This window comes from Rhinopithecus roxellana, chromosome 17 (assembly GCF_007565055.1).
Source record: "Rhinopithecus roxellana isolate Shanxi Qingling chromosome 17, ASM756505v1, whole genome shotgun sequence".
Lineage (NCBI taxonomy): Eukaryota > Metazoa > Chordata > Mammalia > Primates > Cercopithecidae > Rhinopithecus > Rhinopithecus roxellana.
Window position 1 is genome coordinate 70,169,264 of NC_044565.1, and position 14,344 is coordinate 70,183,607.

The 14,344-nt window shown below is 39.0% G+C and overlaps 1 protein-coding gene and 1 long non-coding RNA gene across 5 annotated transcripts in view; one reads left to right on the top strand and one right to left on the bottom strand.

The window, feature by feature from the left end:
* Nucleotides 1–6,725, bottom strand: part of LOC104668471 — a 55,819-nt gene extending 49,094 nt beyond the window's left edge. Inside the window, exon 1 of the long non-coding RNA XR_748829.2 lies at nucleotides 5,715–6,725. This is a non-coding gene — a long non-coding RNA (uncharacterized LOC104668471). The remainder of the gene's footprint in view (nucleotides 1–5,714) is intronic.
* The window catches only part of BABAM2 (BRISC and BRCA1 A complex member 2), a 451,290-nt gene that overhangs the window by 313,810 nt on the left and 123,136 nt on the right, over nucleotides 1–14,344 (top strand). The gene's annotated exons all lie outside the window — the stretch shown is intronic.

Consider the following 14,344-nt stretch of genomic DNA (forward strand, 5'->3'; position numbering starts at 1 on the left):
ATTTTGGTAATAACCAAGGATCTGTGTCCTGTGTTCCATTTTTTAAACAGTAGTACATTATTGTGTTGTATTAAAGTGTTTTCTAATTTTTTTTAGGATTTGACTATAAGGAAATAAATTCTAGTATGCCACATGATAGCAGAAATAAACAAGCTGTCAGATTTTGGAAATGAATATGAATTTCATTTTCTTTGGTCCTAATACCACATGATGATTGTTTTTATACAAAAATACCATATGGCTAATGTGGACCCAATCTCCTCAACATTTGTTTGCTGCCTTACACACACACACTTATATTTATATTTCTTTTTTTATATATGGATCTTCAAGTGGGATGCCAAGAGAGATGATATTTTTGGAGAAGTCAGTGCACACTCAAAGAGGGTATGAACCCGATCTAGGTGTTACATGGTGCCCTAATACTCTGCATGCATAAGAAGAAACCTTTTGTTTGTGGCCTTAGTTGTCACCAAGAGACCGTTGTTAATTTTGTTTAAAAGCTCTTCTGTTGTGTTTAGGTGGCTTTTTAATATAAAGGAAAGAAAAAAATAAAGAACAAGTTTGGCCAAACTCTTAACATTTGGCTGTATCAGGAGTCTCATCTCCACTTCGTAGCCTCAACTAAGCCTCCACAACCTCTTGCCAGAGATTTCTTAAGTCTTAAGACTTATAAAGACGCCGGCAAGAAACTGCAGTGCATCAGCAGGAACAGGTTGCAAAATGAAGACAAAGCCTCTGGCAAGACACAGGAGGATTAACAGAAGCCAGGCCATGAAACAGAGATGAGCCCCGAATGGTGAAAGATCACTGAGGCCACAGTACAGACACAGAGCCGGGTGGTCGTCATTTGAGGAATCATGTGGGGTGAGCCACAGGGCCCAGCTGGCCAGGGGAACAGTTGGGAACTGCAGGTCAGGAGCATCCTTTGCCAGAGGAAGTTAAAAGCTTTTAGAACTGGGAGCGCTCGGAGATCCCAGAACAATCTCTAGATGCAATTCACACCTCCACTCTGATAAGGATTGTGAGACCAGATGGAAAAGCACTACTGGGTCAGAGAGTGAAAATAAATCCTAGAGAAGATGCCAGAAAGATTTGGTTAAGCACTACTTAATGGAATAAAATTTGTGACCGGGGTACTTAGTGTGTTCCTAATGTTGGATTATTTTAGTCTTGCTCTATTAGTAGTCCCCAACTTTGAACCCAGCCTATCTCCCTTCCTGTCTCTTCCCACATCCCATTGAGTCCCCTTTTCCTGGAGCTTCCCCCTCCTGCTTCCCTCCCATGCCCCTTCCCCTTCTCTGTCTTCTCTCTCTTCCTCCCATTTAAAATGTTACTTTTTCTCAATAGCTTTATCAAGGACTACTTTCCTATAATGTTGAGTAAGAAATTCCCCAAAGAAGAGAAAAATCTACTTTAATTCCAGCATCTAGTTGCCTCAGAAACAGCTGGGTAAATTGGACTTACCCAAGTTGGACTTAGTAATGTTGCTCTAGTTTATGCGATGGGAACGTTTTATTTGGGGCTTTTGTTCATTCAGCACATGCAGCTGGGGGAGGAAATGGCATTATTTAACTTGTCCATAGTGTATCTTTAAATATGAAAAAGAAATGGAACCTATGAATACAAATAATCAGGACTCTCATCCTTTCTTTAGACTTAAAAAGAGAGAAAGCAAAGACTCAAGTAAACATCTTCAACAGGTGGTACAGTGTAAAAAGGCTGTAAAACATTGCCACAAGGATCTATGCCTTGAGTGCTTCAATCGCAGGGAATATTCCTCCCATGTTTTATTGCAGTTGATTAGGGCAGAGCACCACATGGATTTTGTACCTTAACCTCACGTGTGTCCTCACACCCCCCCACAGAAAGAATGCCTTCCTACTGATGAATCATTCTGGGGCACGTCCCCTCTTGTGTGTAGAGTAAGAACGTGCCAAATTAAGACGTACTAGAATTGATAAAGCCAAAATGAAGTGTCAGAGTGAGCTAAGGTGACAGGTTGTACCTTGACCTTTATAATGAATTCACTTAGTTTACTTCTTTTAGGCCTCTCTGAATATGTTCGGCCTTGTATTTTAGGATCTGGGTTTCTCATTTCAAAGCATGTATCAATAAATTCTATAAGAAAAGGATTCACTTTACTGCTGAGAAACAGTTGTGATCTTCTCTAGTAGTTAGAAAACTCAATTCAGATCACCATCATCCCACAGCTTATTTTATTCCATTTAGCTACATATGTCAATCATGAATTTTCGGAAGACCCTCATGGATGAGTACCAAATAATTCCTTCAAGTGGTTTTCTACTTTTTTGTGTGAGAGTGGGTGTCTCTGGCACCTTGGGTTAGAGAGTTGAATTCATCATACTGGTTAATTGATAGCACATTGTCATCACCACCAGTGTGTGCATGGCTCTGCTTTTGTTTTCATCTTTTTACTTTTTCGTCTTCCATCTTCACTCTTCCCATTCCCATTAACAATGTTCTTACTTATTTGTATGCCCGTAAAAATATAGTGGGTTGTTTTGTGGCCTTTACATAAGAGATGTTTTTCATTTACATACGGGATGTACTAAGGTTCTCATTCTGTATCTTTTTTTTTTTTTTTTGAGACGGAGTTTCGCTCTGTTGCCCGGGCTGGAGTGCAGTGGCCAGATCTCAGCTCACTGCAAGCTCCGCCTCCTGGGTTAATGCCATTCTCCTGCCTCAGCCTCCCGAGTAGGTGGGACTACAGGCGCCCGCCACCTCGCCTGGCTAGTTTTTTTTTTTTTTTTTTTTTTTTTTGTATTTTTTAGTAGAGACGGGGGTTTCACCATGTTAGCCAGGATGGTCTCGATCTCCTGACCTTGTGATCCACCCGTCTCGGCCTCCCAAAGTGCTGGGATTACAGGCTTGAGCCACCGCGCCCGGCCTCTCATTCTGTTTCTTATATTCACTTGACTTTATGCTTTTAAGAGCTTTCCTTTTACATTTAGGTTGTTGAACCTGATTGCCGTGTGGGGTTCCATAGCAGGTATCCACCACACTCTTCTTTCCATTCCCATGGTAATAAGCAGCCCAGTTTTCTTAGCTTGCCAGGGTGAACATCCTTAGCGCACTGCCAGATTGCCCTTCCGGAAAGGCTGCGCCAGTTTAGAATCCCACTGGCAGCGCTTGCCAATGCTTGTCCTCCTGCATCCTTGCCAATACTTTGTATTACCCAAATTTATCATTTTTGCCAATCATTACGATATCTTGCTTTAATTTGTATTTCTCTGATTACTGGTAGGCTGATCATTGTTTATTTGCTTTTATCCATTTAAGCTTCCCCTTCTGTTTCTTTAACCCATTTTTACATTTGTTTCTTATCTGTTGGAGTTACATATTCTGGTACTAATCTTTTATTTGAGTCTTTGTTATTATCTTCTCCCTATAAGTTACCAGTTTGTTCATTTTGTCTGTAATGTCCATCTTTGAACAGAAATCCTTATTATTTATCCTACTTAAATTTTTGGAGCTTTCTACAGAAAAATGTAATTTTGTATTTGCATTAAGCTAGAGGCTGGCAGTAGATGGTATGAAAATGTGATGTTTAGGTCAAGACCTCAGAGAATTCCAGAACCGTTCTGATCTCTGAAACAGAAGCAGTATTGCAGAGTGCATTTTCTGCAAACCTTCAGGAGAAGTGTAAGCACAGGGGACTCAACAGTTATTCACAGTTTGTGCTACCCACAGTTTGTGCCAGCACTGGAGTCATTTGTGGGGACTATCCTGGCTCTTTGGCCTATCTTTTCTCAACACGCTTAGGAGAAGGTCATTTCAAATGCCCAGATAAGTGCAGAGAAATCGGTCATTAAATTCTAAGTCAGCCTGAAGTTTCACTCGGTGGGAAATTTTTGAATATAAATATCTTGTGTTACCATATAATGGTTGTGACTTATAGTTTTAGCAAACCTTTATTGAGTGCTTACTATGTATCAGGTATGTTCTAAGAGCTCTACATTTATTATCTCATTCCATCTATGCATCAACCTTATCAGGTAGTTATGACAGAAGTAATATTTTGAATTCACCAAATCCCATTTCATATTCCTCCATTCTGGACACATAGAAAACAATACCTCACAGCCCCCCCCCCCCATATGGGCCTGGACCTTGCATGTAACTAATTCTTGTCAGTGATATACGAGCAGAGTTGACAGTGTCACTTTCAGTAAAAAAATTTTTTTTTAACTTTGGTAAAAAAAAAAAAAAAAAAAGCTTATTAAAATCAGATTCTGCTGTCCTTCTTTTTTATTTTTTTTGGCCAACTTGGATCACTGGGTCATTGAAGACAACTGCCCTAGATGGTCATTCATGCACGTAGCTGACTTTCCATGATTTATTGTCATAATAAGACACTCTACCATTGATATTGGAAAAGAGGGGCATTTGTTACTGCAGCATTGCCTAACCTAGCCTAACTAATAAAGTAAGTAAGTATGGCTGGGCGTGGTGGCTCACGCCTGTAAATCCCAGCACTTTGGGAGGCCAAGGCGGGTGAATCACGAGGTCAAGAGATCAAGACCATCCTGGCCAACATGGTAAAACCCCATCTCTACTAAAAATACAAAAAAAAAATTAGCTGGGCATGGTGGCATACACCTGTGGTTCCAGCTACTCAGGAGGCTGAGGCAGAAGAGTCGCTTGAACCTGGGAGGCGGAGGTTGCAGTGAGCCGAGATCATGCCACTGCGCTCCAGCCTGGTGACAGAACAAGACTCCATCTCAAAAATAAAAATTAAAAATAATGTAAGTACTATTATTACCCCTACTTTACAGATGAAGAAAGCACAAGGAGATTAACTTGCCCAAGTTCCTTACAATGTATGTCTGATACCAGAGCCCACCATTTGAGCTTCAGTGCAGCTCTTCCTATGAAATTAATATGGTCTTAAATCTAAGCTCCCAAACCTTCTGTGGAGTATGGAGTAAAGCTAAGTAACTTTGCTTGTTTTAATTAAATAATCATTAGCAATCTATGATGTTTATGTATATCTGACTTACAGCAATAATGGATGAATAGAAATTTATTTCTCCTAAAGAGCACTAGAATAATTTGGCTAGTTCTAGAGGAGTAAATGCTTTTATCAATACTTCAGCTTTTAAAATATTAAAAATTCTGTTGCTGGCTTGCTTTTCAAATTAGTTTGTTCAAATTATTCCATTTGTTTAAATTATTCCATGGAAAAATCAAGTGGGACTTAGGAAGGCTTTTGTATAGGACTGACATTGAAGGAAGGATAAAATCTTGAAGGCTGGAGGGGTTTCCAGGTAAAGGGGCCTACAATGAGCAAATGCATTTATTTTCCAGTATTTGTTGAGCACCCACTATATACCAATCACTCTTCTGGGGTGCTTGGAATATGTATTTGAACAACATAGGGAAAAATCTGTGTTTTTGTGGTACCTATATTCTAGCAAAGGTGGGAAAGGATAGGACAGTTATTTGCAAAGCTGCCAGGTTTCCATAGAGGAAATAAAGCTCAAAAATAAACAGGTACCCTTGGGAACCTGAATGCCAGCCTGAGGAATTTGTGTGCAATTCAGCAAGAAGTAGAGAGCCAGGAGACTTCTGCAAAGTGGGGGTACCATGATCCGAGCTATGGCCTAAGACTCTCCATTAGACAAACAGAATTCAGGAATATTAGAGTGATCAGGAATGGAGAATTAAATATCAACCACAACTGCCCATACCTTTTCTGAGGCTTAGTTTTTCTTCCGGGTTCTTGATGGTGGTGATGATGATACTGACTGATGAGGTGATGAGCAGAGGCTGAAACCCCAGCAGTGCTCTACTTGCCCAGCTGCTCTTCTGGCCAAGTCTTGTGTCTTTCCTTTGGCAGATTCCTCTATCCAGAGGAAGGGGCATCTGTTTATAATCTATCTTCCAGGAGTGACATCTTTTATAATTTGCACAAAGGTTCTTTATATGCCTGCAGCAGCCCTGATTAAATGGCAGTACTAGGATTTAACCCCAGTCCTACCTATGAACCTGTGTGGTTTTGCCAGTGTTTACTACTATTAAAACATTATTTGCCACTAACCTTACAAGTCCTTGCCAGTGTTTAGTACCATTACAACAACTACTCCCCCTACTACTGCTGCTGCTATTATGAAGGAGGAGAGGGAAAGAATAGCATCTGACATTCTTTGAGTGCTGGCTATGTGCCAAGCACAGTATTCAGTTATTTACATGCATTATTTCATTTAATCATCACAATCTCCCTATGAGATAGGTACTGTTACTATCTCACCAAGTGACAGAATAGGAATTGAAGCCAATGGTTCAGACTGCAAGTCTCAGGACTTAACCACTACACTAGTATCTTCCCTGAATACTTAAGGATGAAATATCTTAGAAAACAAAACTGCTGCTCTATTAGAAGTCACATAAAACTATAAAAATTATTTAAAGCAACAAACTTGAGGCCAGGTGCGGTAGCTCACACCTGTATTGCCAGCACTTTGGGAGGCCAAGGTGGGAGAATTGCTTGAGTTCAGGAGTTCAAGACCAGCCTGGGCAACATGGCAAGACCTCATCTCTACTTAAAAAAAAAAAAAAAAAAAAGTCCTAGGATGATGCTTCTAGGTAAAACAATGACAGCAACATTAGCGGGGAGTGATGACATGCACCTATAGTCCCAGCTACTCAGGAGGCTGAGGTGGGAAAATCACCTGAGCCCAGGGAAGTGGAGGCCACAGTGAGTCATGATTGCACCACTGCACACCAGCCTGGGTGACAGCAACACCCTGTCTCAAAAAATAAATAAAAATAAAGCATCCAACTTGAGCAAGGAATAGCATCAATCCAGGACCTTGTCATAGGAGGTGCTCAAAAAAATGTTTAACTTGATTTGCACAGGTAAACATTTTGAATGTTGTCACTTGAGGGGAAAAAAAAGTAAGGCTAAATCATAGACTATGATTAAAATAAATATTTTTGTGAACATTTTGATGGTTATTTCTGGATACTCCCAAAGGATTTTAAGTTTGATTGGATAGCCTGTTAATCAGATCTAATTTCACTTCTTTTAAAAATACAGGTATGTCGGCCGGGCGCGGTGGCTCAAGCCTGTAATCCCAGCACTTTGGGAGGCCGAGACGGGCGGATCACGAGGTCAGGAGATCGAGACCATCCTGGCTAACATGGTGAAACCCCGTCTCTGTTAAAAAATACAAAAAACTAGCCGGGCGAGGTGGCGGGCGCCTGTAGTCCCAGCTACCCAGGAGGCTGAGGCAGGAGAATGGCGTAAACCCAGGAGGCGGAGCTTGCAGTGAGCTGAGATCCAGCCACTGCACTCCAGCCCGGGCGACAGAGCAAGACTCCGTTTCAAAAAAAAAAAAAAAAAAAAAAATACAGGTATGTCTAGTTCACTGTTAATTACTGGTGTGCTTCTCTGTGAATTAGGACCCTAAGTTTTGCTGTTGTTTTTATTTTTGTTTCATTTTGTTTCTTTCCTTCACAAATAGAAAAAGAGAGAGAGAATACATACATACAAAGAGAGAATACTTATTTCCTAAGCATTTCATCAAGAATTGTGAGGGGGAGGGTGTTAAAGGTTGTGTGTGTGTGTGTGTGTGTGTGTGTGTGTGTGTATGTGTGTACGCATGCACACACACTTTTGAGAATGGGGTCGATCACCTGTAGCAGATTTCACTGAGCTGTGATAGGAAGATACTTTCAGGCAGGTCGTTAGCTCCTGGTACTGTCTTCTAGGGCTAATGCAGGTCCAGGACAGCCTGGCTGCAGTCAGAGTGACCTGGAGTGGGACAGAGGGATCCCAGCTCAAAATGTTGTGTCTGTAACAGGCTGTTTATGTTTATGAAATGTTTCCTAACTGGATATTGCTATAAAAGAAAAAAGAAAGCTAGATTGTTGAGTTTAATTTGTAAGTTCTGTAGGACAGTGGTTTGGAGAACTTTAAAATTTTTGTTGTTGTTTATTTGCAGAAAGATTCTAACCTGAGTTTGCACAACTTAGAATCAGAACCCAGCCTGATAGGATTGCCTGCTGACCCGGTCTTTCCCACATCCAGAAGGGGTCCCCTGAGGCACTGCCTCTAAGCAAATTCTTCCTTTATTGTACCTTTCCTACAATTTGTTTCCTTCCTTTCTTCCTTCCCTCTCTCCCTCCCTCCCTCCGTTCCTCTTTCTTTCCTTTCTTTTCTTTCCTTTCTCTTGCACACCTGCGTGAGTGCTCACACTTTTCTCGTATTTTTCAGATCATCATGTAAGTTCCTGAACAGTTCTAGCTTACTAACAGTTGTAGCCTCTGAGTACATACATAGGATTTCACAAATCTTCCTAGGTGAGCAGGGGCTCTGGAGTTGCCAAGGGGGGAGATGGAATGGCAACCTATGACATGTATCTAAATGCCCCAGTCCCTGGTGAACAGTTGTAGGTTTCACCCCTCTTTCTTCTTTGTTCCTTGACGCTCTTTCTCCCTGGAAATTGGAAGCATGGGCAAGTTGTTCTAGTCCCAACTCTGCCTTCAGGCTTGGTGTTCTCAGGCAACTCTTTTAATGTGGCTGAGCCTCAGTTGCCTGAAGTGTACAGTGAGGCTAAATTAGGTCTGAGGGTCCCTAGCAAATTATTTGCAACAATACAACTTTTGATATTCATGACCAGCTCACTTATTCACAGTTGCTGTCATTCCTCATTTCCGCAGCTTAGAGACCCTTCACTGGGTAACGGTGGGCAAAAGCTAGGAGTGTATGTCCGTAGCAGAAGTCAACATCTCTCTCAGGCTCCTGATTCTTCCTTAGAGTGGAGGTGGAGTGGGGGTGATGATTATTTGGTTTACCTCTGAGGTCATGTTTTCTATAGTAGCTGCACTAGGTGGAGAAGGTTATGATTACCTATTAGCAATCTGCTAGGATTGTCATCTCGCAAATTGGAGGTGGGGACTTTGGCGATAATAGAGACTTTGGACTTTAGCCTGACCTTCAGATTCCCTGTGGAAGGTGTGGCCTGAGGTAAAAGGGTTACCTTGATAAGGAACAGTAATAATTTTTATATTTCTGGACACTGAATTATAAGCATTGCTAACTGAGAGGGCAGAGGGGAGGCCTGCCGGATCAGTAGACTGTGACGTATATGCTGGAAGTGTACGGTTTTGTTGTCATGTTACTCATCCATTCAGCATGCATTCACTGGACACCCATGTGTCAGACACTCATCCAGCCATTGAGAGTTCTTTATTCCTCAGGGCCAGTACTAAAGACTGTATGTTTTTTCTTACATATTTGGCCTACAGTTAGTTTCCTGCCATTAGAAGACAGTGGTTTTGTTGATGATGCTATATAATTCAGTCCTAGGAATTGAGATATAGACATGTTTTACCTGGGAGGAAGATTCTAGGAGATTTTTCCTTTTTGGAAATAAAATTATTTAGTAAAATAATCTTAAACTCTAAGATTAGATAAAAATATTTTAAATAATTAATATAGAGAGAAATCTAAAAAAAAGAAAGCAAAGGTCTAGGTATAATTAGGTACCTTACTCACACACCCTTAACTGTTCTAATTGTTAACCTGTGATTCCATTCCCATTGTGTCTAAAAGAGGAACTCTCCATTCTTTTTGCACTTCCTTCCTTGAATGTAGAAATCCCTGGGCTTATATATGGCTCACTGGCACTGCGGCTTCCCTTACATCTTTTCATCTTTTCATCTTTTCAATACTTAGCCTCTTGAAAAAGAACAGCCTGCAAGGGAAGGCCTATTCTTCCTGGTTCTCCCTGCTCTCCTGCTTTTTATTAATTTATAAGGTATTCAGTACCTATTATGTGCCTGGGATGGATCCTGGTCCTATAACTTGGAGAATAAATAGGAAAGACACGTTCGTGCCCATGAGCTGCTCACAATCTAGGGAGGGAAAACAACATACAAAGTGCTAAACTATGCTACACTACTGCAAGTTTTGAGTGTGGTCTACCAGAAGAATAGAAAAGAGTGCTTGTAACTTCCTGAAAGGCTAGGCTGTAGAGTTTTCATCGAGGTACGGTGATGGTTGAGCTAAGTATTAAAAAAGGCCTTAGAGTCTTTCATTTGGCAAAGGTGGTACCAGGATATAGTATTTCACCTTCACAGCTTAAGAGAAAGATGCCAAAAGCATGTGCTCCAGGGATTTTGGTTTTCAATGATAAAAGAATCATTTTCTGTTTTTCCCCTTAAAAGAGAAAGCATTATACAATGCAAGAGAAACGAAAAGCAAGGGCAAACAAGCCTCCCTCCTCCAAATAGTGCCAACGGAAGGTCCTGGATTAGGTGTTCCATGAAACTGAAGTACAGTAGCAAAGCTGTCATGAAATGCTTTTGGTCAGTCCCTTAAAAATGAATCTCCAAAAGAATAGTGGGTAAGAGTGTTTCCTCAGGGCAGATTTCTTGAAATGATTATATTTCTTCTAAACAAAACATTTTAAACATTTGAGCAGGACACTTAACAGAAATTTTGGAACAGAAAAATAAAGTTATTTCATCCCAGTGTTAACTCTTAATTCCTTATGCAAGTAAAGGCCAGTGGTAAAGACAATTCAAATATTTTAAATCTGATTTCAGAATGCGATCTATATGATTTGATTCTTTAAGTGTATCATATACTTTTCTTGGATCATTAAAATGAGTTCGTATTCCCTGAGCAAATAGTTGCCAAAATCAGAAGGGACACAGAATTTCATCTGTCATCCTGATTTCCCATTGGTTCCCAAAAAAGAGAGTTATCAGTTAGGTTTTGAAAACTCTAGACTCCAAGAGATCGACTGCTGCTTTTATGTTGAGTTAGGTTGGTACTTAAAATTAATTTTTTGATTCACAGTTTTTAAGCATACATAGAACAAGAGAACATAGTATAATGGACCCCAGATAGTCATTCTGAATATTAAACAACATTTGGTCATACTTATCCATGTATTATTCCTTCTTTATTATCTTTTTTTTTTTTTTTTTTTTTTTTTGAGAAAGTTTCGTTCTTGTCGCCCAGGCTGGAGTACAGTGGCATGATCTCAGATCACTGCAACTTCTGCCTCCTGGGTTCAAGCAAATCTCCTGCCTCAGCCTCCCGAGTAGCTGGGATTACAGGCGTCTGCCACCATGCCCAGCTAATTTTTTGTATTTTTAGTAGAGACGGGGTTTCACCATGTTCACCAGGATGCTCTCGAACTCCTGACCTCAGGTGATCCACCCATCTTGGCCTCCCAAAGTTCTGCCATTACAGGTGTGAGCCTTCTTTTCTTTTTCTTTGGAAGGGGACCTATAATATTATATTCAATCCAATCACAGACATTGCCATTTCACTTAAAATATTCCCATATGTCTTTAAAAAATAAGGAAAAATTTTGTATCACAATACTGATATTTTATATATAACAAAGTTACCAGTAATTTTTTTTTTTTTTTTTGGGGGGACGGAGTCTCGCTCTGTCACCCAGGCTGGTGTGCAGTGGCCGGATCTCAGCTCACTGCAAGCTCTGCCTCCATTACCAGTAATTCTTTACTGCCATTTAACTCAGTATACATTTATATTTCCTCATTTGTCTCAAGTGTCTTTTTATAGTGGTTGGTTTGTTCAAATCAGGATTCAAATAATTTATAGCATTAGATTTTTTTTTCCCATAAGTCTCTTAATCTAGAACAGTCCTCCTCACCCTTTTGCTATTTTTCTTTCCTATAAAATTGACTTGTTGAGGAAACCAGATCAGTTGTCCAGTAGAATGTCCTATATTCTAGAAGTATCTGCCTAGTTTCTCATGATGGTATTTAACTTATTCTATCCTCTGTATTTCCTGTTAAGTTGGAATAGCTTCAGATATTTGCACATCATTTTGGCCATTTTTAAAGGAAATATAAACATTTTACAAATTTCATTTCAGCCATTCATTTATTCAACATTTGAGTGCCTCCTATGCACCAGGCACTGTCCTAGGTTCTAGGTTCATTGGGCTATGCTTTGTTTTCCTAGCAATTCTTTTGTTCTAGAGGAATTGCACACTTGTTTTTTAATTTAGGTTTTTTCATCCATAATACATTCTCATGATTCAAATATTAGTAATTATAAAAGAGACATAGTGAAGTCTCTTTTTCACCCTCTCCCTCATCAGATCAAGTCCCAAATAATTATATTTTAAGTTTCTTGTGTCCTTTGGAATTTTTTTCCTACATTTATCAGATAATAGGAGCATGTATTCTAAAAATATAATATTTCTAGTTTATCTTTAGCATCAACATTAAAAGTAGTTTTTAAGGCCAGGGTCAATTGATAAGTATATATTCTTTTTATCCTTGAAACTAATCCTTCCTTATCACCTGCTCTCGACCCCTTCATTTTTGGGCAAATGATAGTAGTTCAATTTTTAATGTAAAATAGTAGAGATTTTTATTCTAGAAAACATTGTCCAATATCAGGTGACACTCAGCAGTGTTATTGACCATGCTGTTAAAATGAGAAGTATTAGAACTATGTTCCTGAAATCATAACATATTACTGAGTATTGTAATTCTTAGAACTTTTAATTTGAACTATAGCCCAAGAGGCTTACCAAAAGGTGCTAGGCAATTATTAATCTTTTATGGCTGGGTGCAGTGGCTCACACCTATAATCCCAGCACTTCGGGAGGCCAAGGTGGGTGGATAATTTGAGCCCAGCCAGGAGTTTGAGACCAGCCTGTGCAACATAGTGAGACCCTGTCTCTACAAATAAAAAAATACAAATATTACCTGCGTGTGTTGGCACACACCTGTGGTCCCAGCTACTCAGGAGGCTGAGGTATGAGGATCACTTGAGCCCAGGATGTGGAGGTTGCTGTGAGCCCAGATCGTGCTACTGCACTCCACCTGGGTGACAGAACGAGACCCTGTCTCCAAAAAAAAAAAAAAAAAAAAAAAAAAACCTAAAAAAAATTAAGCTTTTATATGGAGATGTCTATTTGGGAACCTGATAAGAAACTGAACACTAAAGAAGCTACTAAGAACTCAGTGGATACTGTATAGGAGCTTTCTTGATCTACAGAGGTAGTTTGCATAAGAAATAGAGGCGTTTCCCTACTGTTTTTGAGACATACATGCAAATTGTTAGAAATAATGGAATTTCAATAACTTAATATAGAGTAACATAGAGCATTTAGTGAGACTAAGGGGGGGATGCTGTATTATATTGAGAAAAGGGGGAGTATATAATATTAATAAGGAATATAATTAATTTATTGCCAGATCAGGCCTAATTAACTTCTAGTAATTATTTAAATTTTGCTTTACTTTATTAAAATATGCTTATATTCCATTTCTTTTTTAAAAGTTGAAGTTAAGATGTATATTATAGGATTAAAAAATAGTAATAGACATGGAACATCAGAATTAAAATACATTTTTGGTTTATTTACATTTCTAATGTAAGCACTCTAAGTTTTTATTGTTGTTTCTTCCTTTTTTGGAACCCATGCTTGGTTCTATCATCGATTGCTTAGATATAAAAAGCCACTTTTTTAATCTGTAAAAGGAAACAAGGAGATGAAATTTACTTGATTTTCTATGTTTTTTAAAAGTACTCTAGAAAATACTTTTTTTTCTAAAGGAGAATATCCATTACTAGAACTTTAACTTGCTTTAAAAAAAAAAAAAACACTTTTTATTTTGAAATAAAGACATGAAGTTAGCAGAAATGGTGCAAAGAGTCTTATGCATCCTTCACCTGTTTCCCTCATTGGTGGTGTTTTATATGACTGTTGTGTAATAATCAGAATCAGGAAATTGACATTGGCATGTTACTGCTAACTAGACTAGACCTTAGTCAGTTTTCATCATCTTTTTAACCTGCATTCACATGTGTGTATGTGTATGTGTGTGCATGTGTGTGTGTAGCTTAGTGCAATTTAATCTGATATATAGATTCATGAAAACATCATCACAATCATGATACAGAACTGTTCTATCACCACAAAAGAAGTCTCTTGTGCTGCCTGTTTGTATTTGCATTATGTTTAGGTATTTCTTTTTATTTTTTGAGAGCAAATAAAAATGATACTGCATTTTTAATTTTGATTTCCATGTGTTCATTGCTGGTATATAGTAATACAATTAACTTTTGTGTGTTGATTTTGTGTCCAACAACCTTGTTGATCTTGTGTTCATGAGAATAGTTCTGTGAGTGTTTTTATAGATTCCTTGGAATTTTCTACATAAACAATCATGTCTTACACAAATAAGGACCATTTTATTTTTTCCTCTCTGATGTATGTATGCCTTTTTTCTTGTCTTATTGCATTGGCTAAGACTTCCAATACCATTTTGAATAAGAGCGGTGACAGCAGACATTCTTGCCTTGTTCCCAGTC